Raw genomic sequence first — 19,888 nt, forward strand, 5'->3', positions numbered from 1 at the left:
CACTGATGAAAGAAACTGAAGATGACACTTGGATTGGAAGAATCAATATTGTCAAAAATGACTACCCAAGGCAATCTACAGATTCAAAGTAATCCCTCTCAAATGACCAATGGCATTTTTCACAGAACTAGAACAAAAAAAATTTTAATTTGTATGGTAACACGAAAGATCTCGAATAGCCAAAGCCATCTTGCAAAAGAAAAATACACCATCTCCCAGAGTTCGCTCAAACTCACGTCCATTGAGTCAGTGATGTCATAGCAATTTTTTAAAGCTCTGTGCTGTGTGCATGCTCAGTCACTCAGTTGTGTCTGACCCTTTGCGACCCCACAGACTACACAGCCCACCAGGCTCCTCTTTCCATGGAATTTTGCAGGCAAGAATACTGGAGTGGGTTGCCATTTCCTTCTCCTTTAAAAGCTCTAATCAGTTGAAAATATTACAGGTTAAGAGTTTTTACCCACAGTGCTTTGGACCACTCTGAGACAGTCTCAAAACCACCCATCCTGTCTGCATCAGTGATGTATTCAGTGAACAGTCCAGCCTCATTGTAGAAGAATGGCTTTGTACCTGCCACCTATTTCTTCCTAAACCTCATCTGAAAGGAAGCACACTGACTGTCAGTGTAGCTGAATTGGTAATTTTCACTCTTTCCTTCTTGCCGAATCACATTCCAGAGGCCTTTTGGGGACCAGGGTCTGTGCTGTGTGAATGCAGCTGCATGCATCCTGGCCATCGGGGGCACTGGCTTTATTTACGTAGCAGTGCCCTTTCTGCTTGCACGTGTCAACGGTCTCCATCAGTAATGGCCCTGAATCGCCTTCCCTGGTCTGCATCAGTGTTCACAGCATAATCATTAACCAAATGGAAACGTCTTCTTTTTTAAATTTTTATTGAAGTGCAGTTGATTTACAATGTTGTGTTAATTTCAGATGTACTGCACAGTGACTCAGATACACACACACACATTCTCTTTTACTTTCTCTTCCATTATGGGTTATTACAAGATACCAAGTACAGCGCCCTGCACTATACAGTAGGTCCTTGTTGGTTATCTACTACACATACGTAGGGGCTTTCCAGGTAGTGCAGTGGTAAAGAATCTGCCTGCCAGTGCAGGAGACTCAGGAGACACAGGTTGAATCCCTGGGTCAGAAAGATCCTCTGGAGGAGGAAATGGCAACCCACTCCAGTATTCTTGCCTGGGAAATACCATGGACAGACAAGCCCAAGGGCCACAGTCTGTGGGGCCACACAGAATCAGACACAGTTGAGCACTGGGCACTGCACAGCACTGGGTATTTTAATCCCAAACTCCTAATTTATGCTCCACCAAAAACTCTTCTACTTGTATAGGTTGTATAGATTTTCTTTCTTTCCTTTTTTTTTCTTATTTTTTCACTGTGCCACCCAGCATATGGGATCTTAGTTCCCCAACCAGGGACAGAACCCACACCCCTTGCATTGGAAGCACTGTCTTAACCACTGGACTGCCAGAAAAGCCCCTAAATTTTCAATTATGAACAGAAAAACATGTCCCACCAAGCTTCCGCCTCTCCCATATGTGTGCATATCAATAGTCTCATCCCAGTGAAAGCAGAATACCTTGGCAACAATGCACAACCAATAGCAACTGTTCTTCCAATCAGATGCAACTGACAGCACTCAACTTCCAACAGTGTCCTTTAACTAAGGAATTCTGCCATCATTCCTTCTGTTCTCTGCACAATCACAAAACCATAATTTATCACTAACTTTGTGGCTGGTTTTATAAGCTTCTCGATAACGGTACACTTTGTACCTGTTTCTGCCGTGAGAAGGCCACTAATGATGAATGCTTCCTTCCATAGCTTGGATCTCTTCTCTGCCATTAGCAACAAAATTCAACCCTCTTACAGTGGGGGAAAAAAAAATGTATGTTGTGCTTCTCTGGATCCAGGCTGATTTATTAAAACAGGTCAGTGAACTTCGCTTGAAACTGACCAGCAATAGACTCTGGATGCGTGCCCCAGACTGTGGGCATCAACAGAATCAACCCTAAAGACTGGAATCTGCTCTTCCCCAGACGTGAAGTTCAAGTTGTCATTCTTCCTACTCAGTGTGAAAGCCCTGACCCAGAAACTAAAGTGAACGCCGGAAACCACAATGGAAATTGGGAACTATTTACAGTTGAATGCCCATATAAGCAGCACAGAGCCAAACACAGACTGGTACTTAGCCCCTTAAATGCATATTTGAAAACAGAATCGAGTGTAGAAGTAGGTGAAGCAAGTGTTCAACTCAGGAAGCTATAAAAAGGAAAAAAAAAAAACTGGAAGAAACTTCCCCCCAGATTATGAAAAAAATTAAAATTAATGCTGAATTAAAAAAAATATGTGTAAATCCATGGCTGATTCATGTCAATGTATGGCAAAAACCACTACAATATTGTAAAGTAATTAACCTCCAACTAATAAAAATAAATGGAAAAATAATAATAAAAAAATTTAAAAATTTTTAAAAATGTGTATCTAAATATTTGTAAAGTTTTTTCAGAACACACTTATGGCTAGAGACAAATGAATTGGTTATCCAGCAAGCTTCAACTGTTAGCTATTCATCAAGGTTCAGTTTTTAATACTTTTCCTTTCACTATCTTATGCAAAGTTATCACATTAACATGTATACATGGCCCAGCCCATACAGACCTGTTCTGCATTTGCACTGCAGGATCTCCCTGGTGGTCCAGTGGTTAAGAACCTGCCTGCGAGTGCAGGGTACACAGGTTTGATCCCTGATCTGGAAGAGTCCACATAACACAAGGGAACTAAACCCACGTGCCACAGCCACTGAGTTTCAAGCACCCTAGTGTCCATGCTTCGCAACGAGAGAAGTCACTGCAATGAGAAGCCTGTGCATGGCAGCAAAGAGTAGCCCCCACTCTGCAACTAGAGAAAGTCCTCATGCAGCAGTGAAGGCCCAGTGCAGCCAAAAGTAAATAAATAATTATTTGCACTGGAATCTTCTGCATTCTTCAAATTTGACAGATTATCCTAAATTATAACATTTACATTACTCTTTCATCCATGCTTCCTCACTCAGATGAACCAGCGTTGCACTACTTATCTGTCTGTTTGTTTTTTATATCAGGGATAAAAGTGAAACAAAGCAAAGTGCAAACTTAGTAGAAATAACAACTGGAAAATGACACATAAACATATTAGGCCAATCTACTTTCATTTTGTTAACTAAACATGATTTGTGTTATTGGCTAACTGAGCTTTAAATAACAAAATACTTAAGAATTTAATGAGACTATGGAAAAATCATGTGCAATTTTACTCTTCAAATTGGGAAGGTATCTGAGAAAAACATTATTTCACCATTTTTCACTCAGAAAACTAGCAAATTCCCCTTGGGCTACTGATGACTGATAGAGATCTACAGGTTCCAAATGAGATAGTCTTCTTGCTTTATAAGCAAGGTTTGTTTCAAATGTCACAGAGCATTATCCACTATGTTCTCCCATTTTCATCACCTGAATTATCTCTGGATAATTCAGAACAATGTCTGGCTATTTTCTAAAACAAAATTTAGCCTCCATTCTCCTGTCAATGGACACTTTGGTTGTTTCCATATGGTGGCTTCTGTGAAAACAGGAAATCCTGCCAACTGCAACTCCACAGATGAACTTGGAGAACATTATGATAAGTGAAATAATGTTAGTTGCTCAGTTGTGTCTGATTCTTTGCGACCCCATGGACTGTCGCCTGCCAGGTTCCTCCGTCCATGGAATTTTCCAGGCAAGAATACTGGAGTGGGTTGCCATTTCCTTCTCCAAACTGAAATAAGCCAGACACGAAAAGACATATATTATACATTTCCGCTTACTGAAGAACCTAAAACAGTACTAACAAAAGCAGACAACAGAATGGAGGTTGCTGAGAGCTGACAAGGGGAAAGAAAGTTTCAGTTATAGAAGATGAGTAAGTTCTAAAGGTCTGCTCTACAACACAGTGCCTATGGCTAATAATACTGTGTTGTGCACTTAAACATTTAAGAGAAGGGACTTCCTTGGTGGTTCAACGGTTAAGACTCCAGGCTGCCAACGCAGAGGCCGCAGGTTCAATGTCTGGTTGTGAAACTAAGATCCCACATGCCTCATGGTCCAAAAGATAAAAAAAGAATTATAAATGTTCACAAAACAAAACAAAGAGACACAAGGAAACTTTTGGGGGTGATGGATTAAGTTCAGTGCCTTGATGAGGGGATTATATCGTGGCTATATGCATATATCAAAACTCATCAAATTGTACATATTAAGTGTGTGCAGTTTTTTGAATATTAACTATACCCCAATGCAGCTGTCCAAAACAATCTAGCCCCAAAGGTTACTGATCTGCCTTTCCAAGGGTAATCAAAAGAAAGTATGCTTTTGATGCAATTTATCAAGGAAATTCCCTTCAAAGGGTTCTAAAAATAGTCTGAGCACTGGCAGCACTGATGTAAGTAGGGAAGGATCTCAACTTGACAGCCACGTAGCCAGGATAGTTATTTCGGTGTCCAAGATGCAGCATAATTGGTTTTTTGAAACCCACAAAGCTTTAACTGATTGGTTAATTTATTCTACAAAGATGCTATGAGCACAGACCATGTGTCAAGCGCTGTTTCAGCTGCCAGGGTCCAAAAATGCACAGTAAGATGACTCCCACCTTTCTGGAGCATCCTCAAGTGGGGTTGGTCTCAAGGAAAAGATCATTAAGTTAATAATTATTAAATAAATAATTACATTAATAATAATTCAGCAACTATTTTTCCTATAGTAGCTTTAAAGACACATCTCTTCCCAGAAAATTTTGTTACGAGATTTTTAAATCTTATACTTACTCCAGTTACAAAGTTATGATGTAAGATCACAACAGCTCCAATTAAATGGTTTTCTAAAAAGCACCCTGATGTGCAGCAAATAATGGAAAAAATGGAAAATATCAAGTAGAACCACCGAGGGGCCAAAATACCATAGTTACAAAAATGAGAGAAAGGCATGCTCACAGGGACTCAGTACCTTGGCTACAATCATATAGGGTGTCTTAAAAGAGAACAGCTCATTCCCTTAACCGCTCCAACCACCTACGCCAAATGCAGGCACAGTGTGACAGCCAGTCAAGGGAGTCTTGGTGATGGGAACTAGAGGAAAAAGAGAGAAGGTATGGCCTACCCATGCCCGAGGAACTGGGCATCCTCATGGACAGCTAGTGCAAGTTGTAGCATAATTGGTTTTTTGAAACCCCCAAAGCTTTAATTGATTGATTAATTTACTCCACAAAGATGCTGTGAGCACAGACCATGCGTCAACTATTGCTCCAGCTGCTGAGGTACAAAAATGCACAGCAAGATGATCCCTGCCTTTCTGGAAATACAAAGAAAATCAGTACATGCTTTCTGGAAGGCATTCCACAGCAAGAACATCTTATCGGTAATATTAATGTGCATTCCTTTCAACGTTGTAATTGTGTTTCTAAGTATCGATCTCACACAAACATCAAAGACAAATCCACACCTGTGCAAGGATGGTGACTGCAGATATTTTAATACTAATAGTAAAAAACTGGAAACAGCCTTATTGTCCTTCACCAGCAAGAGGCTTAAATCAATGACAGTCCTCTGCAAACAGGGGAACCAGAGTGATATACCTTATGTACGAAAGAGGTCTGATTTAGTCAAAATTATCTCTGATTGCTGTTTCCTCAAGTGAGGAAGAAAGGAAGGAGTTGCTTGGTGCTTAGGAACCCTGCTTAGGGATTCTCAGGAAGGGAGATTTCGTGCTCAGCGCAGCCAAGGGCACACAGCTAGAATGCACAGCCTGAGCCCTACTGCGGGGAGAGTGGATGGAGCAGCAGGCAAGCAGGATCAGCCGAACCACTTAAATCATGTTACATTCCTGATCTCTGTGTAGGCATCGCTGTATCTCTTTGCCTTTGTCTGTGCCTCTTCCTCTCAAGCCCAATAGTTACCTACAGCCATTTCATCATAGGGCTGATAGGCACTAGTGTTGAAAGATGTCCACAATATTGTGTGTGTGCATTATTATGTGAACAAAAAGCAAACTGCAGAACAATGTGCAAATTATAATCCCATTCTAAAAAACATACAGGTGTGAATGGATGTATTTGAGTGTGAATGCCTATGATAAACGAGATTATGCTCACATCAGTGTATCAACAGGGGTTACCTCTCCAGAGTAGGGCTTCCCAGTGGTAAAGAATCTGCCTGCCAATGCAGGAGATGCAAGAGACAAGGATTTGATCCCTGGGTCAGGAAGATCCCCTGAAGTAGGAAATGGCAGCCCACTCCAGTATTCTTTCCTGGGAAATCCTATGGACAGAAGAGCCTGGCAGGCTATAGTCCATAGGATTGCAGAGTCAGACACAACTGAGTGACTTAGCGTGCATGCACCTCTCTGTAGTAGTTTCAGAAAATTGAGCATGGTAATTATTTGATGTGATTTCTTGTGTATATTGCTTAAATTTATCAAAATACTTTGACACTTCTAAAAATATTTTAAAATATGGGAACAAGAGCCACTGTGGCGTTTTACTTCTAACCTTTTGATGGTTTCCCCATCTTCTCAGCTTCACCTTCCTCCCTGAATATCACGTTCTGCCTTGCTTCAAAAGATGTTCCGTCCCAGGAGAGCCTAAGTGAAGGACCACCCTTCTAAGTGGAATTCACAATGTGACTTCTGTACGTGGTTCTTCCATAAGTGAACCTGCAGTGTCAGGAGAGGACTGAGTGTGACTGTGACTCAGGCACTCTGGCAACTCCCAGCTGTGGCAGTGATGCTCCTCAACTCTCTGTGACACATGCTCCTCATTATTACCCCATCTTATGGAGACATTTCCAATCCAACCTGAGACCTCACCTCTTCTTTGCAAAGCGAGATTCGCCAAGTTTGCAACAATACACTGTTACCAGAATCAATTAGACATGAAGTAGAATTTATGCACTTAGCTTGGTGTTCCAAGCATCAGGTACCAATTTTATAGCCTGGTAACTTGAAAAAGGCTGAAGCATCCTAAGAAAGATTGGAAAGCATGGATATGCTTGCTATTCCAAACCCTACAGTCAATTACAGCAAGTGGGTGCTTGGAGAGTAATAATCCAAGGATAAACCAAACTCAACGGACATGAGTTTGAGCAAACTCTTGGAGATAGTGAAGGACTCGGAAGCCTGGTATGTTTCAGTTCACAGGATCGCAAAGAGTTGGATATGACTTAGTGACTGAACATAAACCAAATACCCTACAGTCCTTATCTTACTTAACTGCTACACTGCATTTAAAGTTATTAACCAGTCCTACTTTCCTATCACTTTTTCCTTTCCTTGCTTCCTTGAGCCTATTTTATTGTTCTCCTTTGGTCTTTATGACTCTGCAGTTGCCTACATGAGTTCCTTTATATCCATATATCTGTACAACCATCCATCTATCCATTCACCCATCAACCCAACCACCCACCCATTCATCCATCCACTCATCCACCCATGTTTTAGCCATTTTTTCCCTCACTGGCCATACCTTCCTTAGTTATAATGACCCTGTTGCTGTTTTCTGAAATCCATCCCCTCTATAAGTATCCCAAAATCCATTTGGGGGGAAATTATCACTGCCTGTCATCTTTGGAGAAGATAATATTCTGAGCTTGCCTCTTGCTGTGGCTTCCAACCATCTAAGCCATGGGCAAAGGATTCTTCAACATCCTACCTCCCGGTACAGCCAAAAGACAATCCCCTGACCCAGATTCAACCAATCAAATGCCTATGAGTCTTGAGCAAGTAAAGCAAGATGAGATTTATCAATTACAGGCCTTGTTCTTTGGTATGAACTTTGCTGTGGTCTCTGCTTCCTAGTATGCGGAGTCCCAGTACCACATCCATTTCTCCAGTTTGATGATTTGATCACTCGTAGTTTACACGAGTCTTCAGTGCTCTTCCAGAAAGTGCCTTTTTGCCTATGACTAAGATGGGCTTCCCCAGTAGCTCAGCTGGTAAAGAATCTGCCTGCAATGCAAGAGATGAAAGTTCGATTCCTGGGTCAGGAAGTTCCCCTGGAGAAAGGACAGGGTACCCACTCAAATATTCTTGGGCTTCCCTGGCGGCTCAGAAGGTAAAGAATCCACCTGCAGTGAAGAAGACCCAGATTTGATCCATGGGTTGTGAAGATCCCCTAGAGGATAGCATGGCAACCCATTTCAGTATTCTTACCTGGAGAATCCCGTGGACAGAGGAACCTGGCAAGCTACAGTTCATGGGGTCGCAAAGAGTCAGACAAGACTGAGCGACTAAGCCCAGCACACAGCAGACTGGATATCTGCTGCTTGTGACTAAGAACACCAACTCATCCACAGGGCAACAGCATCGGTAAACTTCACTTATCAGTATCTCCAGGAACCCATAACAAGATTCCACCCAAAGCTGTCTTATGAATGCTGGAAACTACCTCCAACTAATTAATGGTCATCGCTACCCGAAGATCACCCAGTTACCCAAGTCAGCAATATGAGTACCAGCCTCTCCTCATCCCTCTCACCAATGCTCTGTCTTAAGTCCATCACATCTACTCCCAGTTATCCTGGCTTTTATCATAACTTCTACATCCCACTGACCCAGCCTTAGTTGTGATGTTTATTGTCTTTTGCCTGTATTATAGAATTTAGCTTCCCAACCAGGCTTCTCAGCCCAGTCTCCTTTCTGATTAAAAGTGAATTTTCTAAAATGCAAATACGATCCCGTCACTTCTCTTTTCCAAACACTTCAAAAGGTCTTCTCTGCCTTCATCAGAGTATCTCAAATTTATTCTTCTAGAACAATAGACAATTCCAACTGAAGTGCTCTAAAGGATACTTTGTTGTTGTTGTTCAGTCACTAAGTTATGTCTGACTCTTTGCAACCCCATAAACTGCAGCACGCCAGACTTCCTGTCCTCCACTATCTCCCAGAATTTGCTCAAGGTCACGTCCATTGAATGGGTGATGCTATCTAACCATTTCATCCTCTGCCACCCTCCTCTTCTTTGCCTTCAATCTTAACCAGCATCTTTCCTATCCACAAAAGGGCACTAGAGGAGAAGAAGGGGATGACAGAGGATGACAGAGGATGAGATGGTTGAATGGCATCACCAACTTGATAGACATGAGTTTGAGCAAGCTCTGGGAGCTGGTGATGGACAGGGAAGCCTGGAGTGCGGCAGTCCATGGGGTCGCAAAGAGTCGGACACAACTGAGCGACTGAACTAAATTGAAAGGGCACTTTAGTGCTAATATAAAATAACTGATATCTTAAAATTCATAGGAAAAGTCTTAATTTCTGTAACATTGGGAAAGCATAAACAGAGAGATAATCAGATGGGCTGGGATTATTTTTACTGGGGCAGAGGTCTACAGCCAGACAGCCTTGGATGATTGTTCCCCTTACCTTTTTCTTTTTTAAATCAAAGATGTATCACATCTTGAATTTTTAAGAGTGGATATTCTAAACCTTCTTTATCCATGTGGTTTACATTCAGCTCCTTTGGCATTCTGGCTAAAACCTTTATCAAAGACATCACTTTCCAAGGCAAAGCCCTCACATGCATGGCATTCCAATTCACTGAAAGGCTTTCCTGCCTCCTACTGCATGAAGGTGGGGTTCTTTACCTTGTGCCCTTTCTATAAAACTTGGAGGATTTTGATGTAGGAGAGGCATCTAGGGTCAAGTGTTGTGAACTGCTGGATTCCTGGGGGTAGGTAGGAGGAGAGGTAGGGATCATTCAGGGCTAAGTGGCAGGTCTTGTTATCACAAAATGCCAGAATCTATAAAAAGACCCTGGATGGTAATCAGAAAGGGAAGCAACAAATTCTCCCCTCCCAGCTCCCTGTCTTGTTCTGAGATGTAGGTGTTTATAATGACAGGAACGGACTATAAGATGTGGCAAAAATAAGGTACAGACAAGAGAGTAGGTAACCTATGAAAACTCACTGAACCAGGAAGCACTTATTCCTTTGACCTGAGCTGGTGAGGCTACTTTGTCTGCTCCACTTTTAGAAACAACTATCAAAAGGCAATCGTGTTTCTAAGAGTCATCTCTGTATTCACTAGGTTAATGCTAGAGACCAGAGAGAGGTCACAGCAACTAAGGAAGAAGGATTTCGTTATGTAATAACTATTTATCGTCTCTTACCTCTTGGTGAGTTAGTGAAATGTTTACCAAAACCAAAGACAAACACATAATTAATATTGACTTAAAACTTAAAACCAAGTACTATTTCTCCTTAAAATGTAGAAAGATTCAAGAGACCATTACCCAAACAACAACAAAGAGCTGGATAATAAACAAATTATAGTATATATTGAGCCTAGCAGACAGCAGAGGTAGCAAACAAGTAAACTAAATTCCAAAACGTGACAAGTGCCTCCAAGCTGAGATGAAAACAGCACCTGTTTCATTCTTTAGCAGAGCATGGAAGAAAGAGAAGGCTTCCACACTGCTGGGTAAGAAGAGACCAGCTAAACATTTAATAAATTCTTAAAGGAAAAGTATAGACCAGTGCGTCAATCTGGAAAAGCTGGTAGTCTCAGTTTATTTTCTAAGCCTTCCTACCCACTCCAGTATTCTGGCCTGGAGAATTCCATGGACTATGTACTCCATGAGGTCGCAAAGAGCCGGACACGACTGAGCGATTTTCACTTTCACCATCACCAAGTAGTTCTCTAGAACTAGGGGGAGGCCAGAGAGAGAGCCTTTCAGGGCAGCAAAGGCTCCTGGCAGGAAGGCTGTTTACTTTCCCAACACTTCTCTTTTTTCTTTCAAACTTCAAACTTTTTATTTTGTATTGCGTTATGGCCAATTAACAATGCCGTGGTAGTTTCAGATGAAGAGTGAAGGGACTCAGCCACACATATACATGTATCCTTTCTCCTCCAAACCCCTGTCCCATTCAGGCTATCACATAACACTGAGTAGAATTCCATGTGCTATACAACAGGTCCTTGTTGCCCAACTCGTCCCTTATACAAACCAAAAGTCTAAAGCCACTGGGCCACAAACTCTCTTATCTCAGCACCAAGAAAAACAATCTCTTGTTTATAGGGTAGGAGTAGGAACAAAGCCAGCTCACTCTAGGGGTGAAGTAGAAAATCATTCTGACCCCAGGTTATAAGCAAAGATCCACTGCCACTGCTGCGGGGGGAAGGGAAGAGGTTAAAATGGACCCACCCCTGGGTCCCATGGACAGAGAATCCCATGGACAGAGGAGCCTGGTAGGCTACAAGCGTGGGGTCACAAGAGTTGGACATGACTTAGCAACTAAACCACCACCATCAAGAAATAAAAGCAATCAACAGAAGCAGACACAAAGACTGCCAGACGTTGGTTCTATCAAAGAGGATGCCTGAGTGCGTGCTCAGCTGTGTCTGACTCTTTGCAACCCCATGAACTGTAGCCCGTCAGGTTCCTCTATCCATGAAATTTTCCAGGCAAGAGTACTGGAATGGGTTGCCATTTCTTTTCCAAAGGATTTTCCTGACCCAGGACTCAAACCTGGGTGTCTTGTCTCCTGCATTGGCAGGTATGTTCTTTATTGCTGCACCACTTGGAACTCTGTTGCAATAACTATGATTAAAATGTTGAGGCATCTAATAGAACAGGTGGACAAACATGCATGAACAGATGCAAATTTCAGCAGAGAAATCTGCCTTGAAGACAGTTCTTCCAAAGGGGCATTAAAATTATCAAGCAAACTTGGAGCTTCCAAGAGCTTCCAAGCATGATGAGATTCCACTTTTCCCATGATGCTCATATTAGAAGGTATAAAAAATACCCTGATCATTACAACAAACATCAGTGGTAGACACAGCTTCCTTATTTTCACTGAAACATCTTTCACCTCTGTAGGAAGCTACCTCTGTAAGAGAATGAAAGCTTATGGACTTTTTGATCACTTTAAAGTTAAGTAAGGAAAACTATGTAAGTGTCAAAAATAAACAGCTCACAGGCTTGTAATATTCTGTTTCTTGATCTGGATGCAGGAAACATGAGTATATTCATTTTTGTAAAAATTCATTCATCAAGCCGTACATTAAAACTTGCATTCATTTAATTATGGATATTTTACTTCAATAAGAATGTCTTCGTATAATAACTCACTTTGAATAAGGACCTAGTATATAGCCCAGGGAACTCTACTCAATACTCTGTAATCACTTTTATGTGAAAAGAGTCTGAATATATGTATACGTATAAATGAATCACTTTGTTGTTCACTCAAAACTAACACAACATTGTCAGTCAACTACACTCCAATATAAAGTAAAAACTTTAAAAATAACTTGCTAAAATACATCTGGTAAAATTTTAATTTTTTCTTATCTAATGATAGCTTTTTAAAGCAAGTTAAATGTGTATAGGTTTTACAGCTCAAATGTATAACCCATCTAGCTGACTAGTTATTATCAAGGTAATTATCTGGATTACATGGGTGAGTTTGTAAAGACTTCTTTTAAGAATAAGGAACTAAAAAAAAAAAAAAAAAAAAAGAACAAGGAACTCAAGCGCACAGAAAAGATCTAGAAGCTAATGTAATGGAAACACAAGCAACAAAAATATCTTGGAAAATGAGGATCTGGATACAGATCCCTAAGGCCTTCACTTTTCTCCAAAACTTTACTTAGGGAAGCTGACATGGATAGACGCCACTTGAATTCATAAGGTAAAACACAGACCCATTTTGAGGCCTGGACATATCTAAACCTAAAGACATACTTCACTTTCTTAGACAAATTATTGATATCCTATATCATCCTTCTTATTAGCATGTAAAAACTGGTATTTAAAGTATGGTTCTAAGTATATTTATTAAGTATCACTCACTTGCTGTCAGTCGTTCACCCCCGTCCAACTCTCTGCAACGCCATGGACTGCAGCCTGCCAGGCTCCTCTGTCTCCTGCGGCTTCTGCATTGGCAGGCAGATTCTTTACCACAAGTGCCACATGGGAAGCCCCCTCTATATTAAGTCTATTTCGCACTTAGGAAAAAAGAATCACAGGCTTGTCAGCAGCTGTTTGCAGGAAACCACCATCAGCAGGACTCCCTTATGGCACAGTGGTAAAGAATCCGTCTGCTAACACAGGAGTCGAGGGAGACTCGGGTTCAATCCTTGGAGAAAGGGAACGGCAACCCACTCCAGTATTCCTGCCTGGAGAATCCCATGGACAGAGAAGCCTGGCGGGCTACAGTCTATGCGGTCACAGAGTCAGGGACAACTTAGCGACTAAACGAGGACAAACATCAGCAAGAACCCCCTTCTCCTGTCACTTTAGCAAAGCTATATGGTAACTGACTTTTAAACCAGGCACCCCCATGCTGGACTCACCTCCGCCTTAAGCACACCTTTCAAATCTTTTCATCACACAGTGTCTTGCCGATCTTGTCAGTTCTTTTAGTAGGTCAAAGAAAAAGTGTAACAGAAATGAAACATAAGTAATGAACAGATGACCAGATCAATTCCCTAACTTCCCCTTCAGGAATCTCATGAACAAAGTGTGTGCACAAGACAGCTTCTAGAGGAAAAATCACAAGAAGTCAACAAGCCTGCATGCAGTGGGTGATGGTGATGACTCTGACCTCCCATCTCTATGAGTCACTGAGATTACTTCCCTATTTCCCTTTAAAACCTTTCATAACTGAGCAGAATCTTCGAAGGTGGTTTCTCAGGGACGTTGCATCCACCATCTCCCCAGACTGCTGACATTCTGATTAAAGGCACTTTTCCTTTCTATGAGCATCTGTAAGGATTGATTTTGTAAGCAGTGGGCAGTGGGACCTGATTCATTCGGTAACAGGCGGAGAAACCACATGTACGCACTTTCGCTTCACTTTGCAGCTGCAATTTTCTGAAGACCAATCCACGGAGAACGGTATCCCAAATTACAGCCAACAGGAAGCTTTTAATTGTTGTTGTTGTTGTTGTTCAGTCACTCAGTTGTGTCTGACTCTTTGTGACCCCATGGACTACAGCACGCCAGGCTTCCCTGTCCTTGCTCAAACTCATATCCACTGAATTCGTGATGCCATCCAATCATCTCATCCACTATTGTGAAGCATGGACATTTAAACAAACCGAAATCCTCTAGCCTTAGCTCTAGCTGTTTCTTCTATAAAAACTTCCAATTAACATGGATAAAACTTTTAAGAGAAGCAATGTATACATCACTATTCTTCTGCCTCACTGGTCATCTTCTGGGGGAAAACTAGTAAGCAGTAAAATACCAGTAAAGAATGGCACAAAGGATTATATCCAAAGTCCCAATTATTTTTACTATGATCTTGTCATTATCCGAAGAGCCAAAACCTGTGGCTTCCTTTGTCTTTTAAAAATATTTATCTCTTTATTTGGCTGCATCAGATGTTAATGCCGCATACAGGCTTCTCTCTAGTTGAGGAGCGCAGGCTCCGCAGTTGCGGCCAGTGGGATCTTAGATCCCGGACCAGGGAAGGAACCCGTGTCCCCTGCACAGGCAGACAGATTCTTAACTACTGGCCACTGGGGAAGTCCCCTTTGGTGTTCTTCAAGCACACACTTCTTCAGAACTTCCACTGCACTAACGGAGAATCGAAATCTGAGTTTACTTTGCAAAAAGAGAAGAAAAGCAGCCCTCCTCCAAAAAAGGAAAAATGAGGTCTGCTTCTCTTTACAAACATCTAGGAGAAGGGAATGGCAACCCACTCCAGTATTCTTGCCTGGAGAATCCCATGGACACAGGAGCCTGATGGGCTACAGCCCATGGGGTCGCACAGAGTCGGACATGACTGAGCAACTAACACACACACACACACACACAGATGCCCAAAACAAGTGGGATTACGGTTTAGAGATCCTGCTATTCACAACTTCGGTGGAACCATGCTGAGGACAACAGAGGCGTCAGAGTTCTAATTTTAAGTTCTGATTCCCGAAGGTCCTAGATGGTTATCATCCTCCACAAACAAGCTGGTCCATCCAGGGACCAACGGCTCTTCATAGAGCAGTCCGCTCCCCCAGTGACCATCTTTTACAAAGAGATTTTCCATTGTTATAACACATACGGCAAAGTACTTGATACATTTTAACATGTCTACATCCTTTTACATAAATATACCCTGGCCCCCAGATTCCCACATAGAGTATTTCCACCACATCATGAAGAAGGCTCCCTAACACCTCTTTCCAGTCCATAAACCCCAAGCGTAACCACTCCTCTGACCTTTATCACCGCAGATTAGTTTTGCCAGCTTTTGAACTTTATATAAATGGAATCATATAGTATGTTGTAATAATCCTCTTTTGCAAAGCTCATCAATCTCACAGGGTCTCGGAGAACCACTTAAAAGTACGAGGGTTCTGTGAAAGGATTGTTCAATAGTCCTTGATCCAGACTTCTGGCATCCACAGCTGGCCAGGTGGGAAATTAAAGCACCTCTTTGAAGTGAGGGGGGAAAAAAAATCAAGAGACCAACCACAGCTCACTTTACTGCAAAAGAAATCAAAGGAAACTCCTCTTGCCCTTGAAGACGAAGAACAGCTGGGTCCTTCCCCATCTGACACTTGATAAACTGCTTCCCGGGAGGAGGATCAGCCGGGGGTAAATAAAGCACTTTCTGCCTGGGGAGAATGAGTTTCCTTATCAATTTCTCTTAAAGGGGCAACTCCCCAAAGATGGTCCTCTCGACAACCACTCTGAGTCTCTCCATTTCTATTTTCTCTCTCACCTCCGAGAAGTCTCCATCAGGGTGCTGTCACCATCTCTGCAGGGCTGCTCATCACAAAACCCGCAAGGCATTCATTCAAAGCCCTACAACAGTCTTACAGAAACAACACAGTGAAAGCCAGCTTAAGTCTCCCGGTCACCCTTTTAGCTGCCTAAAAGGTGTAACCCAGGAGGTAGGTACTCCTGTGGTTCAACAGGAGATCCTCATTTTCTTTAAGAGGTGCATTAGTATTGTTATTTCTCTTATTTTCCAAGCTTTGGAATGCAAACAGACTCTCCCGTGGTTGAGTGTTCAACATAATTAATCAAAGAATATTCTGTCGACCAATATATCTTTGGTCGATGTACCAAAAGAAATGAGAAAAAGTAGTGGAATGAAAAGGAACTCTTTCATCCATGTGTTTCCCTTTCCAGTGACTCAGTCGCAGGGCGTCAGCTCATACAAACAGATGAAGTGATTCAGATGGGGCTGATTTGCTAGATAGGAGCCAGATTTGTCTAGCCTCCTAATTTTCTTTTTTTTTTTTTAAACAACCTCTCATTTACAGAATAGATGACTTCCTCTGATACTGTGGATAAATCTTAGACTCACTAAAATTCTAGGCTGGTGGGGATTCAGGAGGTAATCTTGCCAAATCCCTTCTTTATTTTTAAATGTAAAATTATTTTTTAAAGTTCTGGCCACACCACGCAGCATGGGGGATCTTATTCCCAGACCTGGGATCAACCCATGTACCCTTCATTGGAAATGCAGATTCTTAACCACTGGACCACCAAGGAAGTCCCACCAAATCCCTTCTTTGAACACAAAAACTAAAGGATGGCCAGGCTGGGTGAGGGACCAGGACAATGAGACCCAGTCAGTAAATGGCAGAACCAAGCCCAGCCTTCAGGTCTCCCCTAATGCCCGATTCTTTACCTTTGTGGTAGCCTGCATCTGTGCATGCTTGGTCGTTCAGTCATGTCTGACTCTCTGTGACCCTATGGACTGTAGCCTGTCAGATGCTTCTGTCCATTGGATTTTTCAGGCAAGAATACTGCAGTGGTTACCATTTCCTTCTCCAGAGCATCTCCCCAACTCAGGGGCTGAACCTGCATCTCCAGTGTATCTTGTTTTGGCAGGCAGATTCTTTACCCCTGAACGACCTGGGAAGCCCTGCATTATCACATTATTCTTCTTTCCCGTCTATACAGGAAGCTGAAGGCAAGATGTTGGCAGGGCTGGTTCTCATCAAAAGGCTCAACTAGGGAAGGACTTACTTTTCTGCTTGTATGGCTGTTGGGTAGTCTTCAGCTCCCTATGATTATAGAGCTAACAGCTTCAGTTTTTTGGTGACGAGAGGCCACCCTCAAGTATTAAAGGCCACCCACAGTTCTTTGTCACTGGACAAAGGCCTCCAAAACATGGCCAACTGTTTCATCAAGGCTGGAGCGGGAAGATCTAAAGCGAGTTTGCTGGCAAGGTGGAATCTCATGACCATGGAAAGGATATCCCATCACCTGCCATACTCTATTGGTTAAAACCAAGTCACAGGTCCCATCCACACTCGAAAAGAGGGAATTAGTCAAGGGCTAGACTTGTGAGGCAGACTTCACTGGGGATCACCTTCAAGTTTATCCACCATGACACTACAAGCTGACGTTCCCCTCCTGGATGTGTATCCGGTGGAAATGAGAGTCAATATTCGTCTGAGACAACTACAAAGATGGTCACAGCGCGTGGCAAGGTGCTTGTCACCTCTCCTCCCTCAGCTTAGCACCTTCACACATGCTTCTTCTTATAAAAACTGTTTCAAATTAAAACCCCACTCTTGCCTCCCACTCAGTACTCTTCCTCTGACCTTGGGCAGATTTGATTCTGAAAGCAATCAATCCTTTCCACTCTCAGCTCAAGGCAACTTTCTCTTAAAAGACTGCAGCACTTCTGCTTTCTCTGCTTCACTGGGAATTCCAAGAGTCTCTCTTTCTGTTACTTGTAACAAGATCTTCCCTTTTTCCAAAAGGGGAAAGTGAAAGTTGCTCAGTGGGCTCCAGCTCTTTGCAACCCCAAGGGCTATACAGTCCATGGAATTCTCCAGGCCAGAATACTGGAGTGGGTAGCCTTTCCCTTCTCCAGCGGACCTTCCCAATCCAGGGATTAGACCCTGATCTCCCGCATTGCAGGCAGATTATTTACCAGCTGAGCCACAAGGGAAGACCAAGAATACTGGAGTGGATACCCTATCGGTTCTCCAGTGGATCTTCCTAAACCAGGAATTGAAACACGGTCTCCTGGATTGAAGGTGGATTCTTTACCAACTGAGCTATCAGGGAAGACCTTTTTCACAAGGCAACCCCCATAATTTAAAATAATGTCTCCAATTCTCATGCATTCATTTAGAGGCATAAGTAACATTATACCTGAGTAAATAAAATTGACCAGGAGCCTGTAGAGCTCCTCAGCATGAAAGCTTTTCTGTGTCCCCCATTTCTAGATTGGGCTTCCCAGGTGGTACTAGCGGTAAAGAACCCACCTGCCAATGCAGGAGACATAAGAGATTAAGTTTGATTCCTAGGCCGGGAAGATCCCCTGGAGGAGTATATGGCAACCTACTCCAGTATTCTTACCTGTAAAATCCCCATGGACAGAGAAGCCTGGGGGACTACCGTCCATAGGGTTGCACAGAGTCTGACATGACTGAAGCAACTTAGCACATGTATATGCACATTTTCAGAAAGAATGAAGAGACGAAGCCAAAGCAAAAACAACACCCAGTTGTAGATGTGACTGGTGATGGAAGCAAAGTCTGATGTTGTAAAGAACAATATTGCATAGGAACCTGGAATGTTAGGTCCATGAATCAAGGCAAATTGGAAGTGGTCAAACAGGAGATGGCAAGAGTCAACATCGACATTTTAGGGATCAGTGAACTAAAATGGACTGCAATGGGTGAATTTAATTCATATAACCATTATATCTACTACTGTGGGCAAGAATCCCTTAGAAGAAAAGCAGTAGCCCTCATAGTTAACAAAAGCGTGCAAAATGCAGTAATTGGGTGCAATCTCAAAAATGACAGAATAATCTCTGTTCGTTTCCAAGGCAAACCATTCAATATCAGAGTAATCCAAGTCTATGCTCCAACCAGTAATGCTGAAAAAGCTGAAGTTGAACGATTCTATGATGACCTACAAGACCTTCCAGAACTAACACCCAAAACAGATGTCCTTTCATCACAGGGAACTGGAATGCCAAAGTAGGAAGTCAAGAGATACCTGGACTAACAAGCAAATTTGGCCTTGAAGTCCAAAATGAAGCAGGGCAAAGGCTAACAGAGTTTTGCCAAGAGAACACACTGGTCATAGCAAACACCCTCTTCCAACAACGTAGGAGAAGACTCTACACATGGACATCACCAGATGGTAAATACTGAAATCAGATTGATTATATTCTTTGCAGCTAAAGATGGAGAAGCTCAATTCGGCCAGGAAAAACAAGACCGAGAACTGACTGTGGCTCTGATCACGAACTCCTTATTGCCAAATTCAGACTTAAATTGAAGAAAGTAGGGAAAACCGCTAGACCATTCAGGTATGACCTAAATCAAATCCCTTGCGATTATACAGTGGAAGTCACAAATAGATTCACGGGATTAGATCTCATAAGACTGTCTGAAGAACTATGGACAGAGGTTCATGACATTGTACAGGAGGCAGTGATCAAGACCATCCCCAAGAAAAAGAAATGCAAAAAGGCAAAATGGCTGTCTGAGGAGGCCTTACAAATAGCTGAGAAAAGAAGAGAAGTTAAAGGCAAAAGAGAAAGGAAAGATATACCCATTTGAATGCAGAGTTCCAAAGAATAGCAAGGAGAGACACGAAAGCCTTCCTCAGGGATCAATGCAAAGAAATAGAGGAAAACAATAGAATGAGAAAGACTAGAGATCTCATCAACAAAATTAGAGATACCAAGGGAACATTTCATGCAAAGATGAGCACAGAAAAGGACAGAAATGGTAGGGATCTAACAGAAGCAGAAGATATTAAGAATACACAAAAGATGCAAGGATACACAAAAGAACTATACAAAAAAGATCTTCATGACCCAGATAATCCTGATGGTGTGATCACTCACCTAGACCCAGATA

The 19,888-nt window shown here is 42.3% G+C and overlaps 1 protein-coding gene and 1 pseudogene across 1 annotated transcript in view; one reads left to right on the plus strand and one right to left on the minus strand.

Annotated features, from left to right (window-relative positions):
- The window catches only part of LOC136159010 (craniofacial development protein 2-like), a 37,703-nt pseudogene extending 18,379 nt beyond the window's left edge, over window positions 1-19,324 (plus strand).
- The window catches only part of SLC35F3 (solute carrier family 35 member F3), a 430,537-nt gene that overhangs the window by 391,790 nt on the left and 18,859 nt on the right, over window positions 1-19,888 (minus strand). The window lies entirely within an intron of this gene.

The sequence above is a fragment of the Muntiacus reevesi genome, chromosome 2 (assembly GCF_963930625.1).
Source record: "Muntiacus reevesi chromosome 2, mMunRee1.1, whole genome shotgun sequence".
In the NCBI taxonomy this organism is placed as follows: domain Eukaryota; kingdom Metazoa; phylum Chordata; class Mammalia; order Artiodactyla; family Cervidae; genus Muntiacus; species Muntiacus reevesi.